Source organism: Sander lucioperca, chromosome 6 (genome assembly GCF_008315115.2).
Source record: "Sander lucioperca isolate FBNREF2018 chromosome 6, SLUC_FBN_1.2, whole genome shotgun sequence".
Classification (NCBI taxonomy): domain Eukaryota; kingdom Metazoa; phylum Chordata; class Actinopteri; order Perciformes; family Percidae; genus Sander; species Sander lucioperca.
In genome coordinates this window covers 24719576-24738099 of record NC_050178.1, presented here as the reverse complement: position 1 = coordinate 24738099, position 18524 = coordinate 24719576, and positions in this window count along the sequence as shown.

Sequence of the window (18524 nt, the reverse complement as noted above, 5' to 3'; positions counted from 1 at the left end):
CCTCTTTTATCACGTGGGGAGCCTTTACAAAGTGCATTGTGGATGTGACTGTTTGTGGGGTCGTAGTTTACAAACACATTTTACATTGAAACTGATCTGTGAAAATCACCCGGCAACAGGGTTGGGTACCGAAACCCGGTGCTAATACGGCACCAGTGCAAACGGCCGGTATCTACCGGACCGAATCGCAACGCAGATTTCGGTCCCTCGTTTTGGTGCCACTTAAATGCCTTCTGCGCTGCTCTCTGATGCTCTGAAACAGACGTTAGAGCCAATGGGAGCATTGCTGCACGTGACGCTAGTTAACACTTCACTTGACAGCGGGTAACGTTAGCCTACCGTTAGCTAGCGAGCTGGATTAAACACGGTTAAAATGCTAACGCTAAACGGTGTAAAGTGTGACTGTATTTCACTGTAGAGGATTCCAACAGCGGGACGTTAAGCAGTGCAGCTGCCTTTGTCGGAAAAACAACACAGACGGTGCGTTCACTTGAAACTAGTAAGCCTCATGGTGCATTCAAAGTTATGGTAAAATGCCCTATTCCCTATTACCCTATTTCTTTAAAGATCAGTTCATTTCGTTAATTTCTTTATCAGTTCAGGCACTGGCACCGTTTTCAATGTATCGTTTTAGCACCGGTATCGGGGAAAAAACCCGAACGATACCCAACCCTACCCGGCAATGTATTTTTTTAAGAATCGCTACCGGAGTCGTCATGTTTTCAAAACAATAAAAACAAGGTTGGGGCTAAAAAGTTTGGAATAAACCAGAAATTTAAAAAGACAAAAGGCAGCTGAACAGTTGAACCTTGAGAGCAGGTCATCCTCCGTTTTAAAGAATATATATATTCAACATTTCATGTGAGCCTCCCACTGCCTTTTCTTAATTACACTCCAGGGACTTCAAATATTTCAAAAAAATGTTGTACTTAAAAAAACAAAACACCTTGAAATGCAAAAAGAAAAGTTGAGAAATTTTACTCCATGGGTGTTGTATATTTGTAAAACTTTTTCCAGAGCTTAGAAAAGTTGTGTTTTATGTTTGTGGCATTAATAAACTGTATATGTAAAGTCAGCGAAACCAAAAAAAATTCTGTGTAATGTTGGTAACTATCACAGCAGAAAAACGTGTATTCTAATGTCTAAATGGGCTTTGATTGTCAGAGTTCACTTTTTATGTGTATTTGAAACAAACATAAAAACAAAAGGGTAATTTTTTATTATGAAAAAGCACAGAGTATCAGGAGGAATCTGATAATACATGTGAAGACAATGATTTAATGCAGCCGTGATTGTAAAGAAAACTTCCTCCTTCCTTTCTTTTGATCCTAACCTTCGGCGTTGCTTTGACTCTTCCTGTGACTCTCCTGTATTATATTATATTATATTATATTATAGCGTGTACCACGTGCCTTGATCATCCTGCCTTAAGGTTAACAATCGCATCACAGACAAACCTAACATCTCCAGTGACTTCAAATAAGTGTTAATATCTGAAACCGCTGCCTCTGCTACAGGGAACGGCGCCATTGTAGGTAGAAGAAGAAGCAGGTGCTGTATCTCATTACACTGGGTTTCCACGGGCAGCTGAAATAACGGCAGAGCGGAGCCATTCAGTTGATTCACTATGAGAACAGCAGTACGAGCGAAATCTGGCGGCGAAAGTGCCCAGATGTTCACCGCACTTTGGCAGAGCGCTAGCCAATGAGAGGGCAGACTCACGAACGTGCCTCCAACATATTCTCCCGTGTACACACGCATGCTATACGTGCAAACTAAAAGATTGTGATTTTCCTATAACTTACTTCATGATACGTCTCTGTATGACTACAGGGATGCTAACAGCTAGCTTGGCAAAACGTTGTCCAGGCCGTTGGTATACCTGGTGAGTTTTTTATATATATATATATATATTTTATATATGTTTTAGTCGTAGTAGCATTGTAGTGACGTTAGCATTGTAGCAATGACAACTAGCTTGTTGCTAGTAATATAACGTTGTTTGAACTAAACTGAACACAACTTTTTAAGCAGCAAAGTGTGTGACTGGAGTAGAAAATGTATCAAACAGTTGCGTTAAGCCAGATATAAACTGATAGAAAACGTATATCAACACCAACAATCACCATCTGCAAAACGTGAACGCTGTCGGCATCGTGGTGCGGTGACACGACGCCACTTGAGATCCGCTGCTCGAGACCGAGACGACAGATTGTCGCAGTTGAAAAACGCCGCCTGTGGAAACCCAGCGTTACAACTCTGGGAAATAAGGAGTAAATGTAGAACCTGAAGGGCCTTGAAACATTTTGAGGGGATGCAGGTACAGAAACACGGGCTGCGTCCTAAATCCCAAACTAACATGTTATTTAGTAGCTAAAAACAGTATGTGGCATTTTTTTAGTGTGTCTGAAGCCTTAGTATGAAACCAATAATATGCCAGTTGCATACTATTTCCAGTAATATTACAGCATGCAGTACGCCCACATAAATATCCCACAAAGCAATGCAGTAGTAACGACCTTTAACCATTTCGTACCGAAACCAAGGAGCTCTGTCACGTCAAAACGCTCCAATTTACATTTTTACATATTTAAAACGACCGTTATTCAACTCTTTCAGTAATTGCAGCGTTATCGCGCGATTCCGCTAGAGCGGCGGTCGACAGGGGTTGCCATGGTTACGCGTCTTCAACGGGCAAGGAGGCTCTAAGGAAGTGGCGTTGAAAACGACTGCTAAGTGCGTCCAGGGGCGTAGCGCAAAATTCTGGGCCCTGTAGAAAGGCATGTTCTATGGGCCCCTCCCCGCATCCACAGCTATTCTAGCATATTTTTGGGCCCTCCTCACATGAGGGCCCTGGGTACTCGGCCCCCTTTTTCCCCCCAGTCCGACGCCTCTGAGTGCGAAAAGATACACACTACTGTTTATTTACACAAAAGTACGTTGAAGGATAGTTTACGTGTTGAGTACGTAGTTCAGAGGAGGAGATTACAGACGCAACCGTGTTGTTCAGCAGCAGATGAAAGAAACAAGACAGTTCTGGGTATATCTGTTGAAAGAATTTACATTTTACAGTGCTATCATGCCCATGAAATACGTTTCTTCATAAGAGGATTGATTCCTTATAGTGTACTGTAAACAGCATTTTTTTTCCCAGATATGTAGATTTGTATAGTCTGTTAGTTAAAACTAATTAAACAGTTTATACTGATTGTATTTTTTAGTTTTCTTTGTTTATATTTTGGGTTGTGCGGATAGATTTCAAATCCTCCTCAGTGTGGAGCAGCAGCCATCAAAAACTGATTTCTACTCTTGTCAGATAAGCAATAACGATTCACGGTGAACTATTTTAATATGTGATTTTTGTATGGAAAATACAAAAAATTTGAATATATGTGTTTGTTTACTGCTTATTTCAGTTGGTGTTTGTTTTTTTTTTGTCTTAACAATCAGCCGGATAATTTGCACACATGGATTCAATCCTTGTCGCGTGTTTGTCTGACTAATGTATATTACGTTGTACATAATACATGAACGGACTGTCAGGAATTTGGGTTTATGTATATTACGTTGTACATAATAATGACATGAATGGACTGTCAGGAATTTGGGTTTATGTATATTACGTTGTACATAATAATGACATGAATGGACTGTCAGGAATATGGGTTATTGTTAAAGAAACTTTCTTTAACGTTTTATTTTTTACAATGTATTATGGACTGGAGAATGTGAACGTTCTGTGCTTTAAAAGGTCTTAATTTGTAAAGATGAACACTTTAATAGGATTTAATAAAACAAGTTGAACTTAAGGAGTGTTCTGTGTACTTTTCAGCGCTTCTTTTGTTCGGGCCTTGTTGTTGTCTGAAGTTTTTAAAAGCCAAAGCTGATGTAGCTGTTGAATGGCCTGCCGGTGCGTTTGACATGTTTGTTGTCCTCTCACGTGATATGGATACGTGTTACGTAGGTAGGTTATAGGTTACGGTCAGCTCAAACGTTTTCTATAAATGAAGTCCCGCATCTCGGTTCCGAGTCAAGTCTGAAGTCTTTGGAGGACAAATCTCAAGTCAAGTCTGAAGTCAATGGCCCTCATTTATCAACGTAACGTAGAAACCAGCGCAAATATGAGCGCAGAAATCCTCTTACGACAGGCTTCACGTGTGATTCATGAAACGTTCGTATCACACCAATCAGAGCGTAAGGATGGTCATACATTGATAAATGCAGCGGCTGGAAACCATCGCAATTTAAATATCACACTCCAATATATTCTGGGTTTTGAGGCCTCGCCCATCCAGTTTACGACATGGAGATACGTAATCCGGCTGAGAAGCGGCTCTTTTCAGAGGTGGAGATTTAAACCCTGATATCTCAGGTTCACTATTTGGCAGTCTGAAAACTGGTATTAAAGGCTGTAGAAAGAATGTGGAATGGAAAGAGATCACTGATGCAGTCAACAGTGTTGCCGTAGTAAATCAGACTCCAGCTGAAGTATATTTATTGTATACATCCTTGACATATGTATGCTATAGTTCTAGTAGTAATATACAGGCTTATATTGCAATCTCTTAGGCCTACACCTACCTATATTTAAATAAACACACAGTAGCGGGGTTTATGCAGTGTCTTTTATTTTACTCATGTTTTTTTCATGAGTCAGAGCCAGGCAACAGCTGTGAGGGAGAGCGCCTGTCCTCTACGCATATAGAGGTCCTCTATAAGAGCCAGATCTGCCATGGCTGATAAGTGATCAACTGATGACTTCTCTGTTAAACTGATTATATGCTGCACCGCAAGTCCACACTGACTCGAAAACTTGCATACACAAGTTCAGACCAGACGTGAGATTTTATCGCAGCCTACGCTCACGTTCAAATTGATAAATGCCTTGCCCGTTCTACGCCTGTTTTAGGTCGTACGCACGTTTCATAAATGAGGGCCAATGTGTGTGCGACTTAAGTGTGAATCAAACACCAGTCCCCATCTCTGTTTGGAACACAACAGGTGGTACTTTAGTTCACTGTGGCGGTACGTCTGACCAAAATACACAACAGCTCCAAATGGAAACCATGCTTAATATTCTGAATTTTGAATTCATAAAGCATCTACAGACAGACTTGTCTTATTAAATGTGAATGCTGCCAAAAAGTATCTAGTCGGTCAGTGAAGCGAGGATTTTGTGTCTGTCAGGCGCTTTAGGGATCACCTTCCCCCCCTGGGCCGCTGTACAGTACTGTATGTTTTCCTGTCAGGAAATCCAGCCCAGAGGCTGGGTCACCAGCCACAGCATGAACAATGTGACAGAATAAAAACTCCAAGGACAGATACAAGAAACTCTGCCCCAAAAATGGACTGGATAATTGTGTCACCGCAAGCAGGAAATCCATCATTCATCCACATAAATCCTGAGACAGGAAGGAAACAAATGAAAGACAAATTTAAGTTTTTGAACTAGTCAACAGCTACTGTATGTTTACATGCATGCTGAATTCAGTTTCTTGCATCACTGTAATGGACATCAACATCATTGTTCTGTTAAGCCCAGTTCAGACCAAATATTTGCGACGAGACAAAACTGTTTTAGAACGTCGCAGAGAAAATTTCAGCTGTCTGTCTCAGCTCGATTCAAACCAGCTGATGGTGTCGCTGCGACTTAGCTGGTCGAGTCTCCAGAGGCTGGTTTTAGAACGTAAGAGACGTCTCCTGTTTCAACAGCCAATAGAGAAGTCAGCTGGTCGAGTCTTCAGAGGCTGGTTTTAGAAAGTAAGAGACATCACCTGTTTCAACAGCCAATAGAGAAGTCAGCTGGTGGAGTCTCCAGAGGCTTGTTTTAGAACGTAAGAGACGTCTCCTGTTTCAACAGCCAATAGAGAAGTCAGCTGGTGGAGTCTCCAGAGGCTGGTTTTAGAACGTAAGAGACGTCTCCTGTTTCAACAGCCAACAGAGAAGTCAGCTGGTCGATTCTCCAGAGGCTGGTTTTAGAACGTAAGAGACGTCACCTGTTTCAACAGCCAATAGAGAAGTCAGCTGGTCGAGTCTCCAGAGGCTGGTTTTAGAACGTAAGAGACGTCTCCTGTTTCAACAGCCAATAGAGAAGTCAGCTGGTCGATTCTCCAGAGGCTGGTTTTAGAACGTAAGAGACGTCACCTGTTTCAACAGCCAATAGAGAAGTCAGCTGGTCGAGTCTCCAGAGGCTGGTTTTAGAACGTAAGAGACGTCTCCTGTTTCAACAGCCAATGGAGACGTCAGCTTGTAAAGTCAGCTATAAACTATAGAAATAAAATGTCTATAATGTCTAAAATCCATAATCCATTTTATTTTTATGTTACAAACAGCTGGTCAAGTTTTAGACGGAGCCTCAACGACCACCCGAAAGCACGGTAACGTTATATGGTGGAGCGAGTTAGAGAGTGACTGAAGGACGGAGCGCCCAGTGGCGTTAAAACAAAGCCGTGAATCAGAGAAATAAAACATGTTTTCAACAATTCATCACTAGAAATGTAAATGTAGTAAGCATCTCAATATCACTAACGTTATCCACATTCATATTTAGACAAAACAAATGATATATCCAATGACAAAAAAGCCTAAAAGTCGAAAGTTATCTCAGATAATGTGTTTCCAACCTCCAGATGAAATGTATTTCCAAATGACATCCCAACTCAAACTGCATCAGTTGTGTTTTTTAGTAGCCTGATTAAAAAAAGGAAAGTAGTACGAGTGAGAAACGCTCTATGTGCCCCTTGCTATACAAGCATACAACTAGGGTAAGTTTTCTTTGTTCATAGTATGAAGTGTGTTGAATAATAAAGCACCTCTTTGAATCTATTACAACGCAAAGGCAAGGCATGTTTATGGAGCACTTTCTGTTATGGTTTGGATTTTTTGTGTTATGGTTTGTTCTTGTGTGTTCTTTTCTCTATCCTCTCCCTTCTGTGTTTGTGTGTGTGTGTGTGTGTGTGTGTGTGTGTGTGTGTGTGTGTGTGTGTGTGTGTGTGTGTGTGTGTATATGTGTGCACCAGTTGTCAATCATCCACAATCACCTTCTCCAGATCAGCCCGATCAAGTCTTCACTCCAGCACCAAATTCCGTCTCTTTCATCTTTCTAACACCAGGTTTATTAACCCCCACAAAAGTACTTTTTACTTAACAGGACTTACATGTCATTCAAAAGGTATCAGCTATCAGATCACTCAAACAAAGATTGATTTTAATTGGAGAATCGATTTCTTTTTTTAACCCAGCCCTAATTGATAGCAACTCGAATCAACCTAAAACGGTTGAGAAAACTATAAAGCTGTGCAGCGGTCTGTGTGTTTTAGGTGTAGTGGTGTTACTGTTTACTCCTGCCAAACATCACCCAGCTCATCTAGAAAGGAATCTCACAAAACAATTACACCCTAAACCACAGAGCTAAACGTAGATACCAGGCGACTGGTTGGCCAGGCACGCATGCTGGTTTATACCTGTAGCCCCTGTTGTTTTCGTTGGGTAGTCATGGATACAGGTTTATAGGTCGTCTAATGGTTGTTTATAAGGTCTTCAGTCTGTACTGCAGTCCCCTTCACAGCCCAGACTTTGTTTAGTCCGACAGATGTGTGACAGTCAGTGGATTTAATTTATACTCATACCTTTGCTGTGTAGCTTTAATTAGATGAGTTCAACCACTAATGATGTTGAGGGTTGATGATTATACTGACAATTAACTACTGCATTGTTGCTTGAATAAAGCTTGTATAATCGATATTTGTATGGTAACAATTCATCAAATTACATTGTGTGACAATGAACCATTCATTATGTATAGCTAAGGAAGGAAAAGCTCTGTAATTGGTATGTATTCAACATGTTCTTACTGTATGCAGCACATTGACTGCTGCTGTATGAGAGCACTATGGGTGGATGTTTTTGGCTTCTAAAACAGAAGGCTTTCAAGCCGGGGAACCAGTTTGAGTCCCAAAAGAAGTTAAAGGACAATTCCGGCGCAAAATGAACCTAGGGGTTAATAACAGATGTGTATCCACTCGATCGTTCTCTGGGACATGTTTTCATGCTAATCGAATGTGTTTGTAGCTTGAACGAAGCTAGCGTGGACCGCTGATTAGCTTACAGCGCTGTTATTCGGGGCAGAGGGAAAGTAAAAACAAATCGCTATTTTGTACCACTAAAACGGCTCAAAATATCACCAACATGGCGGCCGTCATTCGAGCGACTCGCTCGTATGTATTCTGAATAATTCTAAATGGCAGATTCTACGCTTACGAGAATACTTTGATTAGTTGGTGGAAGTAATTACACATGAATGAGCACATATTTGTGAAAGAACAAAGGGGATTTTGCTAAGAACTCAACTCAAAAAATTACACAATGTAGGTTTAACTGCAACGGCCGATGAAAAGACAGTAACCTCACGGTGCTCGGTACCCGGCTCACAGTTACCTTTTTCTTAGCTAATCTTAACTGTAAAGACCGCTAAACTTAACATGTGACCGGCCAGCGGTCGCAATACTTTTCTCAGGATATCTTACGAATTGTTTTGTTGCGTACGTTTTCGTACGACAGTCTGAAAAACTGTGCTGGCTCACTGCAAATATTTCGGAGCGTCCCACTTGGATGCAGCAGCATTTCCTGCTGCAAAAAGCCGAAGATCTGATTGCTATCGTCAGGATGCAGTGTTCTTCCTGCCTCTTAGAGCTATTTTCTTCTCAGTGTGTGTGTGTGTGTGTGTGTGTGTGTGTGTGTGTGTGTGTGTGTTGTGTGTGTGTACAGTATCAGACTTTGAGTGTGTTTGTGCTTGTTTTTGGCAGTGTGTGTGTGTGTGTGTGTGTGTGTGTGTGTGTGTGTGTGTGTGCATGTTGAACTCTGTGTGTTTTACAGACTTTTTGACGGCCTGTGTTTGGAATTGTTTGTCCCCAGAGACAGAGAGATTGTTTTATGCAGTTTTTTTCTGAATATATGTGTGTGTGTGTGTGTGTGTGTGTGTGTGTGTGTGTGTGTGCGTGTGTACAGCAGGAAGCCTGGCGTATTGTCCTCTCAGCATTCAGGGACAGGTTTAACCTTTCTAATCTGGATTTAGCTCCCAACTCTCACAGTCTGTCTGCCAGCTGATCACACATTTCTTCTCTCCACAGAACAAACATTATTTTGTGTACAACGCAAACACAATGCTTTAAGAATGAAAGTAATGACTGTTGCGCTGCAGAGATTTCCATAAATACAATCTGCTGACTAACATAAGTACATACAGAGTTACAATTAAAGTAAATGACCTGAATACTTTGTGTCTACTGCGTTCAGGAAGCAGCAGGCTGACTTGGATAGTCGTTAGTTTAAATGAAGCTGACCTGGTCAGTCTGGGCCCTGCAGATTATAAATGCTGGTAGACTCTCTGTCCTGTTTCCAACTGGCATACACACTGCTTCTTTTCATTTTGCTGTCATCCAACAAAACCCCTTCAATTACAGCCGTTGTGGTTGTTTCTGCTCTCTCTGTCTGTGTCTCTTTGTTCCTTTGTAATCACATTTAAATTTGATTTAAAGTAACATTCACGCTGGAAAGTACAAAGGCATAAAACCCAGGTGCAAATACATCAGCAGCGATAGAAACCAAACCAAAACATGTAAATAGAGATCAACAGTGTGGTTCAGGAAGTAAAATTCCTGTTCATTTTCTCTGTAAAAAATGTGATTGTTGGCCAAAATGTCTAAACCAGGGGTCTTAAAAGTGTTTGAAGCCAAGGACCCCGTAACTGAAAGAGAGATGGATCAGGGACAATCAGGAGGAGAAACGTTGGCGTCAGTGACGGTGTTGCCAATGGTCTCCGTTTGCGGCCGTTGAGACTGAAACACAACCACGCAGACTCCAAACCCAAACGTGTCAGAAGTTTTTCCAAATGTCTCCGGTTTAGGGGCTCGGAAACGCCAGAGCAGGGGGAATGAGAGGGGGAAGCGCCAGAGCAGGGGGAATGAGAGAGGGAAACACCAGAGCAGGGGGAATGAGAGGGGGAAATGCCAGAGCAGGGGGAATGAGAGGGGGTCATGTAAACAGCATATCCTGTTTAAATATTATGAACAAGGCCTTTTTCCGAATATAGCCTTGTTCGGCATTACTGAGAACGCCCACTAAAACATAAATTCCATTGGGAAATCAAACCATTCTAATTAATAAGCATAGACCTTGTTAGCGATTAATCTTTAATCCTTGTCATATTTACGGTTGTTTTTTTGCTTGGTACAATGCCTAAAAGTTTCTGTGTGGCGTTCTGCTCCTCCAATAAGTTAAAAATCCTGACCTTAAGTTTTATGTACTGCCGAATAGACAGACGGAGCCGGTGTTGATACCACTAACGTCGCTGCTACCGTCCAAACTGGAACAGTTACATGGAATGTATTCATTTAACATGCTAAGACATACTAGTCTTTAATATCATAGCTTTAATGAACGTGGGGTAACAACAGACTGTCTGATGACCCTGGGGTAACGTTACTGATAATACAGTCAGATTGAATCATCTAAGATAAGCTAACGGTTAACGTTAGCTTTCTCTTACCTGGAGACTCAATCAGGTAGCTAACGTTAACAAAATATGTCGGGAAACGACACCTCTGGCCGTTCCGTTGGGTCGTTTGTCCAGTCACTTATAATGTACGGACAATCCGACCCAATACAGCTCAGTTTTTTTCATGTATCTTGCTCTGTCAAGCGGCAAAAGTGCTTTTGAGTAGCCATACTGGGTTAACGCTATGCTACCCGGTTAGGGGGATTGTTGGTGGATTGTTTTCCCCGAGGTCATCCCTATGTTCCCCGGGTCCTATGTTCCCCGGTTCCCTGGGTCCTATGGGGGTCAAGGTTAGGGTTAGGTTAGGGGTTAAGGTTAGGTTAGGGTTGCGTGTCAAACAGCCCGTAGGCCTACATAGGCCTATTTGCCATGGAATTTGGCAGTAATGGTGGAAAAAGTAACAGACTGGGGAACATAGGACCCTTTTTTTTAAAAAGGGTCCTATGTTCCCCAGTCTCATACAAAGAGGGGAACATAGGACCCGGGGAACATAGGACCCGGGGAACATAGGACCCGGGGAACATAGACACGCTCCCGTTTTCCCCAACAGCGACTCCGCCACAGGCCACGCCCCCAGCTATGACGAGTCACCGACCAATTGTGTAGCATTTTCTGAATAATCTGTGACTAATATAAACCTTTTCAGATACAACCTCCTACAGAAACCGCTGCCAAAAGTCAAATGCCTCTTTATTTTTAAACCCGTTCTTGATCTTCAACAATCTTTCTCCTACTGTACATTTTCTGGGCGTTTCACAACAGTCAGAGTGAATTCCTTCATACCGAGGGCTTATCATTGGTATGTCACCTGGGGCAGTAGCTGAATTTCAATCAAGACACACTGACTCCAAACAAAGCTCTTCTACTGTCTACATTTACTCCCTAAACTTGACCTTTTTTTTACAGTTTGTGGTTGGAGCCAGGTAAAACATGTGAAGCTATAGCATAAGTTCAGCCAGGAAGACAATACTTTTGCTTGCTTGGGGCCTGTAATTCTCACACATCTGCATTTAATCATCTCACACGTGGGGGATACGTCCCAGGTCCTTAAATTGCATCCACGTTTCCTTCACTTGCTTCCCTTCCGGGAGAGATGTGAGGAAATCATATGAGGAGAGAGGAAACTCCTGGGATCTCTTAGTCCCAGAAATGCCTGTTACTAACCTAGCTCTGGGGAGTTTTCTCCCCGGAGTCCCTTTGCTTCTTCTTCACCCAGAACATCGCCTTGGAATTGGGTGGCACCTACACCGGGGTCCTGGGTGCAGCTGACGCTATGGACTTACTACACCCTGCTACGCTCTGCGATTCCCCGCAGTGTCCGACTGCATCCTGCCGCGTCCAACCGCGTCCACCCAGGCTGCTGTGCCACACTACACCCCGTAACGCCCTGCTGTGCCCTACTATGACATGAACTACTACGACTACCATTGTGATCACTGTTTCACTATCTTTATTATGACTATTATTGCCACCATTCACCACTCCCCCAACCGGTGCCGTCAGACACCGCCTACCAAGAGTCTGGGTCTGTCCCAGGTTTCTTCCTAACAAAAAAGGGAGTTTTTCCTTGCCACTGTCGCAATAGCTACTGCTAATGCTTGCTCTTGAGGCAACCACTGTAATAGTTGGGGCTTCGTAAACTACAGAGTTTGGTCTAGACCTACTCTATCTGTAAAGTGTCTCGAGATAACTCTTGTTATGATTTGATACTATAAATAAAATTGAATTGAATTGAAATTGAATTGAAACAAGGATATGTGTTTATGTGAGGCGTCTCGTATGAAGCGTCACGTGAATTTGTCAGCTGTATGGCAATGGCTTTCAGCTGCACAGCTTCCAGAAAGGTTGCTCTCTGTATCCTCGGCCATTGCTCCTCAGAGATCCCTCCTCCATCCTCCATCCTCACTCCTCCATCCTTGGGGCATGAATGAGTAGGGCTGGGTACCGATACTTTAATACTTTTGAGGCACAGGCCAAATTGCCTCACTGGTATCGAGTATTGACAAATGTCTCGTCATTCAATACCCAATTTCAATACCTGAGGAGTAAATCTCAGCAGTGTCAGTGAGCCAATCAGCACGTAAGAGGGCCAGAACAACTTCTGGTTCAAGCGAGGAGATATTGAATATCATCCTGCAGCTGCCTCTGTTTAAATATGGTTCTCTCTCTGCCTTTAGTACATTCGTGTTGCTGTTATGCACGCGGGGCGTCCATTTAAATCAGTTCTCCTCTTTGTTGCTGTCAGCTGTCATTTCAGTGGGGTGCGCCCAGCATCATGTAAACAAACCGAAACTATAATACTTCTAATACGTCCCTGAAACAAACCGAGCACCCAGGAGGATAGTAAAAGGTTGTATATACATATGATATATGTTGCATTTACACTGTTTCTGTTCCTTTTCCATTTCCGCGGGTCCTTCTGCTTCTTCTTCGTCCTCCGGGAAAACATGGCCGCGCTGCATTGTGGGGTACCAGAGTAAAATGTAGGGTACATCGTATGCACACTCAGATTAGCAGTGCTTCGTGGGTATTTTATAATAGACTATATAGTGAATGAAATTAACCGCGGGGAATTCGAACACCACTACAAAATGACGAACACACTATATAGGGAACTATTTCTGTGATAGGGAACGGTTTCCAACACATCTGAAGAGTCTTACTAGAGTCTAAGCGTCAAAGACTTTCTAACAAGACTTAATTATCACATTTCATCAGTTATGATAAACATTCATCTCTACTTCATTCACTTGTCTCTCCTGATTGGATAACCAATGGAAAAACTGAAACCAGAAGAGCGGAGGCTATCAGAGGCTATCAGAGCAGCTATGATTAAATCATACACACATCCACACAAACAAACATACACACATCCTTTACCCCCGCAGTGCAATCGGACGCTGTGCAATAACTGCTGTGTTTACTGTTTTCTAGCTATTTATTGAGAACAAGGAATGAATGTGTATGTGCGAGATGTGCTTGGGTGAGAATGTGCTGGTGTATGTATTTATATATATATATATATATATATATATATATATATATATATATATATATATATATATATATATATATATATATGCTGCTATTTGGAGAGGATGGCTCTAACAGAATTTCATTGTACTGCATACAATGACAATAAAGATCTATCTATCTATCTATTATTAATGAACATGGTGTCGCAATGAAACGTTCAACAACAACATACATTTAGTTTCCGTGTGTAGATCTGTCACTGCATGTTGTTTTTATTGAATCTTAGCCTGGGTTCCCCCTCTTATTCAACATTAATGTCCCAACAGGTAATGTTCAAGATGGACCTTACTTTATCAAACTGTCTCATTCCTGTCTCATTGACAAGACCATGAATACAAGAGAGCTCAGCGTCATATGCAATGTTCAACTGGGTGCGTTCGACTTGGCAGACTGTGGTTTACCTTTTGTTGCGAAGGAATTCATTGGAACTTATTGCAATGGATCAAAGCCAAGCAATGTCTGTGTGAGGCTTTAGTAGCAAAACAGGTTCAAAACAAACAGAGTATCTGTCATGTGGAGGGGAGAGACTGAAGAGACAGAAGCACGGACAGAGACAGAACATCAGTGAAGTGTATTTGTAAAAATAGATCTGCATTTTAAATTACTTTAACACTAAAATATCCATCATGTACATGTCATCAACTGTTTTCTCTAAAATGCTCTTGTCCTCTGGTACTAAAAAACATCTTTGACCTCGCTTCAGATTTCGATCTTGATGTTTCTACGGTTGACAAGATACAGAAACAAGCCAACAAACGTGGCATCTTTATGTACCACAGTCGTGCCTTTTCGAGATCCAGGGTACAAGCAGCCGAAATGGGTTTCCTCAGGAGGGTGGCTGGCGTCTCCCTTAGAGATAGGGTGAGAAGCTCAGTCATCCGTGAGGAGCTCGGAGTAGGGCCGCTGCTCCTTTGCGTTGAAAGGAGCCAGTTGAGGTGGTTTGGGCATCTGGTAAGGATGCCCCCTGGGCGCCTCCCTAGGGAGGTGTTTCAGGCACGTCCAGCTGGGAGGAGGCCTCGGGGAAGACCCAGGACTAGGTGGAGGGATTATATCTCCAACCTGGCCTGGGAACGCCTCGGGATCCCCCAGTCGGAGCTGGTTAATGTGGCTCGGGAAAGGGAAGTTTGGGGTCCCCTGCTGGAGCTGCTGCCCCCGTGACCCGACCCTGGATAAGTGGACGAAGATGGATGGATGGATGGATGGATGGAGTCGTGCCTTTTCACGGATAGTGTTGGAGCCATAATGTAACTTTATTTTATGTTTAGTTTGTATAGCGCATTGGTGACGTGAATATATATGCAGTTTTGTGTTTGATCACTGGGTGGAGCATTATTACCGGAAAGCATACAGTATAGGTAATCAACAGCCAGAGGTACACAGGTGTTTGGCAAAGGGGAAAGCAAACAGTAGTGTTGTAGTCAAGACCACCTAAACCGAGACCAAGTCATCACCAAGACCAGAGTGTATCGAGACCAAGACAAGACCGAGACTTTGAGGGTTTGAGACAGAGTCAGGACCAAGACCAAGGCAGGGAGAGACAGTCAGAACGTCTTCTCCTGTCTCTCGCATTCACTTCCTTAGGGTTAGTTATTGGTTGCATTCGAAGCAGGAAGTTTTACATCCAATCACAGTAAGGATGTTAACACATAAATCAGACAGTACACAGACAGTTTAGTGATATCCCTGCAGTTGCAGTCTTGATCTTTATCTGAGACCAAGACGAGACGGAGTAAAAATACAAATGATTAGACGAGACGGAGACCTTTGACCAGTGGTCTAGAGACCAAGACCGATATTGAGTACTACAACACTTGCAAACAGCTTATTACGTGTCAGCGTGGCGCGTCAGTGGTGTTTGAGTTGTGTTTAGGCCGCTTTCACACCTGCCTCATTTAGTTCTTTCTTGCTGCCGCCCCAGACACGTCCGACCAGTAAGAGGCGTGATTTGTAATGACGCATTATGGTAAACTTGGATTTTTCCAGGTGTGAAACGAAACCGAACAAAGTGGAAATCGCTCCAAGTTTACAAAGTCATCAACTGATTCGGACCAAAGCAAACAAACTAGAGGTGTGAGAACGCCCTTAACCTGAGATGTAATGGACTATACTGGGTTATACCCAGTATAGTCCATTACATCTCATTACAGCTACGGGGAGCATGCTGTCAATGAATTAATGGGTCACCGCACATATTTAATGTATTGGACATTGGTTTATTGGCAGTACAGAACACGCGTCCAACAACAAGTTCTCCCTTTCTCCCACCGCATTGGTAGCCTGGTCCTACCAGACTCTGGTACATTTCATTTGTATAGAGAGTCTGCCACTCTCCATTGACAAGTTTTAACTTCCTCGAAGGCGGGTACTCTGGTGAAGTTTAAAACTATTGGATCTGCCCAGAGCCACTCTGGATCTGCCATAACCAATCGCTAACATTTGGTCGAGGAGGGGAGGGGGGAGGGGAGACAACAACAACTATCGGCTTAGCATCGCGTTAGCCAACTCCTTCACCACTAACGGAGCGAGCTGGAAAATCAAACTTTTCCCGAACCCCATGGGGAGGAGGGGCCACAACATCATGGCCACCAACACAACTCAGCAAAGATTGTTTTTGCTCGGGCTTTAACTTCTGGATATTCGGCAGCGTTGCCACAGTGGATCGTATCTTTCTCCGCCGCCATTACGGAACTAACTAGCGCACGACATCAACGTCATCATTCTCAGCCACTCCTTCAAAAATTTGGTCGGAGAAAACCCAAGAATATACCGCAAACCCAGACAGAGTACTGAAGTAAAATGAAAATTGAGGGGAAGTACGTAGGAGAGCGGAGCCAGGCTACCGCATTGGCCTAATGTAGGTCTGAATAAAAGACTCAAAGACAAAGTGGAGAGCGTGATATCGGCTGACGACATAGTTCTGTTGGTTTGTAATTTGCAGCAGCATGTGAAACTGAAGCTTCCATCAGTGTACGAAACAAATAAACATCTTTCTTGTCCATGTGTTGGGTCCAGAATGTGTACACTGATTTCTAACATTTCGCAGCATAAGCCCACATTGAGCCCATTTTGGTGCTTAAGCCACAACATCACTAAAGCATGTGTCACTCATAAGCTTACCACATATATGCACACAAACATGCAGTTTGTGTAGCTGTGTTTATGCGTCTGTCAGCTGGTATCATGCAAAGAAGACACATGACTCAGAGGAGAGTATGTCACAACATTTAATTCTCCAGAACTGTGAATAACAACAACCACATGCAGTCTGTTGTCTTTACTGTGCTGTCCTCTTTTTGAGTCTTATCTCTCTCTGTCTGAGTCTGTCTTTGTCTTGTGTTTTTTCTTTGCTTTGGATGTCTGTCTCTATGTGTCTGTGTTTTACAATCACTGTCTGTTGCTTTGTTCCTATCACACAGAAGGTGTCAATCGTTGAGTCGATAATATATTCATAGATATTCATACAGTCACATCTTTCTACTAAATACACTCACCACAGACCCCAGGTCAACCCAACGTGAAATACACCTCATCTCTGTTTCTGTATGTCATTTTGAGAAAGGATTTGAGGAATATAGAGCTGCAAAGATTAATCATACACGCTAAAAGTTTTGCTTTTTTAAATGGAGTCTGGTGGGTTTAGCGCTAGCGACTTCAGAGCTGTTTCTGGTTAAACAGAAAGGTCTTAAAGAGGTTTTAAAAAGGTCTGTCTCTGTAGAATAGAACAGAATATGCCTTTTATTGTCACTATACACATGTACAATGAGATTAAAAGCAACTCCTTTTCCAGTGCCAACATAAACGTAAAAAAATATAACAACATGAAATTAAATAAGTAGTGCAAAAAAAGGGGGGTAAGGTGCACAGTTCTGAGACGCTATATACATATGAAAAAACAAGTATGGTTTTTATATACAGTGTGATATGCAGTGTGGGTTATTGCACATTATTTGAATATTGCCCAATAGTGGTGATCATATTCAATGAGTAATAGATATTGGACAATGAGAGTAATGATATTGCACAGTATACAGACCCCGCGCATAGCTGCCCGTTCTATTCGTCAGGAAAACAAACGGGACAAAGTTACAGTTCTACCATGAGGTCTACAAAAAAAACGACTGCACTGACTGTTGACTGACTGTTTGGAATGTTTTATGTGAAGCACTTTGAATTTCCACGTTGCTGAAACAGGCTACAGTATGTAAATAAAGTTGCCTTCATAAGCTGCATGTACAAAATACCTATAGGGTCGTATTTTTGGGGGAGGAAAGTCACAAAAAGTCTGACGCTGAAGTTACCAGGATGTGTACTGTACAATGGACCAATGAGAGCTGTTAAAGGTATAAAATGCTTCAATAAAAGCTACTAAATATATATTAACAGACAGGGTTTAACATGTGTTGCTTCTCTGTCTCTGTCTGTAATAAATATTAGTTTTTGGCTCTAAACTTCTGGACCTTGGAGGCTGGGACATCCAGGAAGGATCAACAAACGTTTCTGGTAATATCTGGCTACATCTGAGGCAGCCGACTCTGGACTTTTATCTTTATTGATTCTGAATTCCCGGCTGTTCAGTCTGTTGGAAACAGCAATCTCTTTCTTGCATAATGTACAGTAACGTTTTCTGTATTCCCCCAAATCCTTATATAATAAAGTGAAACATGAGAAATTGACCAGCAAAAACAATCAAAAACCAAAAGCCATAGGGCGAGCAGACTAGGGCTGCAGCTAACGATTATTTTCAATGTCAATTAATCTGTCGATTATTTTCTCGATTAATGGATAAGTTGTTTGGTCTCTAAAAGGTCAGAGGGACAGGTGACATGAGGGCTGATGAACAATAAACAAGACATGACACAGGAGTAAATAACATTACAAAAATAAACAGGAAACCAAACAAAACCAGGATCATGACGAGTGGTTGATGTGATCT